Raw genomic sequence first — 5661 nt, 5'->3', positions numbered from 1 at the left:
ACCCTGGCCAGCAAGATCTCCGGATCTGTCCCCCATTGAGCATGTTTGGGACTGGATGAAGCGTCGTCTCACGCGGTCTGCACGTCCAGCACGAACGCTGGCCCAACTGAGGCGCCAGGTGGAAATGGCATGGCAAGCCGTTCCACAGGACTACATCCAGCATCTCCACGATCGTCTCCATGGGAGAATAGCAGCCTGCATTGCTGCGAAAGGTGGGTATACGCTGTACTAGTGCCGACATTGTGCATGCTCTGTTGCCTGTGTCTATGTGCCTGTGGTTCTGTCAGTGTGATCATGTGATGTATCTGACCCCAGGGATGTGTCAATAAAGTTTCCCCTTCCTGGGACAATGAATTCACGGTGTTCTTATTTCAATTTCCAGGAGTGTAGACTGATGGCAGAGTAAGTATTCCTAACTTCTTTGAAAAGAGGTCTGCAGTGAGCTTGTGTCGGACTGTGGGTAATAATTCAAACAGCCCATTTTTGTAAAATAAAAATGTCTTTCAAATTAGATTTTGCGCTGGCCCATAACACATTCCAAATGAGACAACAGAAGGAAAGTATCTGAAGTATCCCACTCTGATGCCTTCTAGAGTGCAAACATTTGAAATAACTCTCAGTGCAAAGCAGGCTGAACTAAGTCTGTGTGTAAGAAATTTTACATGGTGTTTCCAATTCATAGCTTCATATATATGCATTCCTAACTCTTTTGCAAAATGCCCTCTCTCTATTAGTCTGTCATCTAGTTCTAGATTAAGGCCTTCATCCTGAAACATTATTCCAAACTGTATGTAATTTGTTTTCTTTGCATTCAGTGTAAGTTTATTTGCACTGAACCAAGTCTCAATACTTTTTAGGATTTTGTCAGTAGTTGACCGTAACAAGTTTTTAAAGTCGCTCACTATCAGACTTGTGTCATCTGCATATAGTACAATTTTGGCTGTATCATATTGTAACTGTAAATCATTGACATATATGAGAAAGTGTAGTGGCCCTAAGATGCTGCCCTGGGGTACTCCTAAAGGAACTTCTTTTGCTTCTGAAATTAACCTTAATTTTTGATTTGAATTTACAGTGGTGAGCTCTACAATCTGAGATCTGTTTTTGAGATATGACTCAAACTATATTTTAACTCTTGCTCTAATACCTATTGCTTCCAACTTATGAAGGAGGATTTCAAGGCAGACCGTATCGAAAGCTTTAGATACATCTAAATTGATTCCTACTACACATTTGTTTTTCTCCAAATTTTTAATTATCTCTTGGATGTAGTCTATGACTGCAGTTTCTGTGCTTCATTTTGCACAAAAAGCATGTTGATTACTATCCCAAAATTTATTATTGTCTAGGTAACTAGTGACTCTCAATTTCATCAGTTTCTCTAATATTTTAAGGGAAGCAGGAAGAAGTGATATGGGATGATAGTTTCCTATTTTATGTCTGTCTCCATTTTGAGATCTTCAGTTGCTCAGGGAATTCACCTTCACTAAAGGATAAATTTGCAATATGTGCTAAATGTTTTGCAATCTGCATTGCAGTACTTAGCATGATTGAAACTGGTTCTTCATCAACACCAGCTGCCATTTTTGGTTTTAAGCTTCTAATCACTCTAATTACTTCCTGTTCATTTGTTGAAGGAATATTCATGCTGCAGGAAACCCTTGGAGTATGTATTACCTTTTGTTTTGTGAAGTTTAAGTTTAGTGAATGTGGTTCATTTAAAAAATGGTTATTAGTATAGTTTGCCCTTTCCTTCTTTTCTATAGTGCAATTTTCACTGCTTTTGAGTATTATTTCTTCCTCTTCTCCAAAGGTAGTAGTTTAATTCCTCACAATGTCTCATATAGTTTGTGGTTTTTTGTCTGAGTTGTCATTATATAGCAACTTTGCCTTTGCTTTAGCCTTTTGGTATATTTTTCTGTATGTTTTCACATATTCTACAAACTGTGGATCTGAGCAAGTTTTAATTTTTTGGTTCAGTCTTTTCATAGTTACACTGGAAATCCTAATGCCTGTAGTTATCCAAGGTTTGTGGGCTTTTTGTTCTGAAGACTTGGACCTCACTAACTTCTTAGGGAAACACATTTCAAATTGTGACATGAATATAGAAGAAAAGGTATTATACGCATTATTTGCACTAAATTCTGATCTCACATCTGTCCAGCTTTCATTGGTTAGACAGTTAAAAAAACGTGTGCAGTTTTCTTTAGAAAAAATTCTTTTATAAGTGTGGCAAGATGTTTTTTTCACATGCATTGGGGGACCGGTAAGCACAAGAGCATTGTGATCAGATAAACCAAGGTCAGTGTTATTTACCTCCACTTCATTGGAATCTAAGTTTCAGAATATATTATCTATGAGGTTCTGTGATGTGTGTGTTATTCAGGTAGGACCTAGTACATGGGGTAACATGTTAAAACTCTGTAAAATATTCATAAATTTATCTTTAACTGTATTATTGCACATGAGATTTATGTTAAAATCCCCACAAAGAAGCACAGTAGCTTTTTCATTGTACCCAATGTTTAACATAATTTCTAGTTTTGAAAAAAAATTATCAACATCACCACATAGTGACCTGTACACAATCATTACTATCATTTTCCTTTGCTTGCCATACAACTCAATAGCAGCTGCTTCAAAATGCTTTTCTACACTTAACTTTTCAACATCACATCTCTTTTTGAATTTTATCCCTGTTTTTATATAAATACAGACACCACCACTTCTGGCATTTTCCTTATACTAAGAGCTAGCTAGTCTAAAAGGGTGTATAATGATGTTGTTTAATTCATATTCCCTACACCAATGCTCCAAAAGACACAAGCACTCAATCTTAAACTCATCTAAAGCAACTTCTAGATCTGTCTCCAATTGAGCATATATGGGACATAATAAGATGACAACTCCAATGTCATCCACAAACAGCATTAACCATCCCTGTATTGACTGACCAAGTGCCACAGGCATGGAATTCCCTCCCACAAACTGACATCAAGCACCTGTACAGCACAATACATGCACATTTGAATGCTTGCATTCAACATTCTGGTGGTTACCCCACCTACTAGGAACACAAAGCAGCCAAATCACCAGAAGGATTTTTTATTAACAAGAGGAAGCTTGCAACATGTAAGCTGAAGGCCACTGCATCAGTGTCCGAGTTACCTGCACTTACATCAAAAGACTAGGACTCAAATATCACATGAAAAACAGTGAACAAGGGAAATTGCAAGATAAACAGTCAATCATGGGTAAATCTGCTAATAAGTATACTAATGTGTTAAAACTCTTACACCACAATGTTCAATCTCAAATAACTTATTCCAGTTTGAATTAGTAAATCTTGAACTAAAAATCGATATTCCATGTGTAACTGAACACTGGTTAGACAAAGACCAGATTATGTCAACTGTGATTCTGGGTTACAAGCTTGCCAGTTATTATTGTAGAAGCAATAGTAAATGTGGTGGAGCAGCTATTTTTGTAAAAGATTATTTAAAATTTACTGCAGTAGAAAATGATCAAAGCTTGGCAAGAGACAAAGCCTTTGAGCTGTGTGTTGTTGATTTGACGGACGTTCATATTTTGGTTGTAATACTACATAGGTCTGGAGACGGAAATTTTAATTAAAAAATTTGTAAGGCTGCTAAATTTTACAAAGTGTGAGAGAAAGAAAGTGGTTATTTGTGGAGATGTAAATGTAGATTTTTTACAAGATTCAAATCATAGAAATGAAATGTTAAATATAGTCAATAGTTTTGGTTTTAAACACTCAGTCAATGCCCCAACTAGAATTACTGCCGATAGTAAAACCGCAGTTGGCCAAGTTTTTATAAGACTATGTGACCTAAATTATAGCACTAATGTTATAAATAAGGGTTACAGTGACCACGAAGCTCAGCTCCTGTCTCTTGAACTGAAATCAGATACTAAGTGTGGACCAAAAGCTAAAATAGTTGAACAAAGAGACTTCATTGATGACAACATTAGAGTGTTTAATTTTATGTTGTCAACGGAAACATAGGGCGATGTCTTTAGTAAAACTGAAGTAAATAGCCTGTTCGACAGTTTCCACAATGTATACCTTCACTACTTTCATATAGTGTTTACAATGAAAAAAAAGGAGGATTAAGATAGTAAAAAATAAATGTTGGGCAACGAAAGGCATTATAACTTCCATTAGAAATAAAAAAATTCTTCACTGTCTTATTAAGCACAGAAATACTACTCCAGAATTCAGAAATTATGTGAAAAAATACAATCAAATATTCAGCAAGGTAATAAAAGAAGCCAAAAAATGAAAAAAATGATGAGTACATCTCAAATGCAAACAAGAAAATGAAAGCTGTTTGGATGGTTATTAGAGCAGAAACTGGTACAGAACAGTCAACTTCACAAAATATCTCTCTTCAAATTTAAAATAACAGACTCTCAGGTCCAAAAGAGGTAGCTGAAAAGTTTAACATGTACTTTACTAATATAGCAAAGCAATTAATCGAAAACCAGTATGACGATGGACCTATATGCCTCCCAAATTATTTAAATGCTAGTGTTAAGTCTATGTTCCTTCAAGCAAACGCAGAAACAGAGGTGAAACAAATAATAAGGTCACTCAAAAACAAAAATTCATGTGGACTGGATGGTGTGCCAGACTATGTCTTTAAAAAGTCATCTGATAATGTATTAAAACCTCTAGTATATATATTAAACAACTCCTTATTAATTGGAATCTTTTCCAATAGCCTAAAACAGCTGAAGTAACTCCACTGTTCAAAAAAGGGGACTTTGAAAATGTAAATAATTATCATCCAGTATCCCAACGCAGTGTTTCCTCCAAAATATTTGAGAAAATTTTCTACAATAGACTACTAAGCTATATTACAAAAAAATCATTACTCTCAGCAAATCAACATGGATTCAGTAAATCAAAGTCTACAACAACAGCAATGTATGAGTACATAGAAGCTGTGCTTAAAGCACTGGATGACAGAAAAGATGTTATTGGTATCTTTGTGGACCTTCCAAAAGCTTTCGACATAATTGACCATGACTTCCTCATTCACAAATTAGATCAAAAAGGTGTCCGAGGAATCCCAAATCAGTGGATAAGATCTTACCTATAAAACAGGCAGCAAGTGGTGGTTTTAAGGCATGATGACATTTCAGTACAAGGAAATATTATCACAACAACACATGTCTCCAGTAAATCAACAATAAAGTACAGAGTGCCACAAGGTTCTGTCCTAGGACCTCTACTGTTCCTCCTTTATATTGATGATATAAATGACTTTATTAAATTGGGAAAACTAATCTTATTTGCTGATGACACCAGCATGTTAATAACAGCTGCTGACAAAATCTCATTGGAAGTAGCAATAGATACTGTAATGTCCCAAATTACTAGCTAGTTTCAAAAAAATATAATTATAATAAATAAATAAATAAATAACTGTCTTTATGAATTTCCACTCTTCTCCACATGTGCAAAACTTTGTTACAGTACCATACCTTGAAAATACATTACTGAACTCGATTACTGACACTAAGGTTGTAGGCCTATGGGTACAAGATAATTTAAAATGGGGCTGTCATATAAAAGAACTTGAGAAAAAACTTTCAAAAGCTTGTTATGCTCTGCATGTATTAAATAAAAGTGCA

This window comes from Schistocerca piceifrons, chromosome 5 (assembly GCF_021461385.2).
Source record: "Schistocerca piceifrons isolate TAMUIC-IGC-003096 chromosome 5, iqSchPice1.1, whole genome shotgun sequence".
In the NCBI taxonomy this organism is placed as follows: domain Eukaryota; kingdom Metazoa; phylum Arthropoda; class Insecta; order Orthoptera; family Acrididae; genus Schistocerca; species Schistocerca piceifrons.
Note: the sequence above shows the minus strand (reverse complement) of the source record.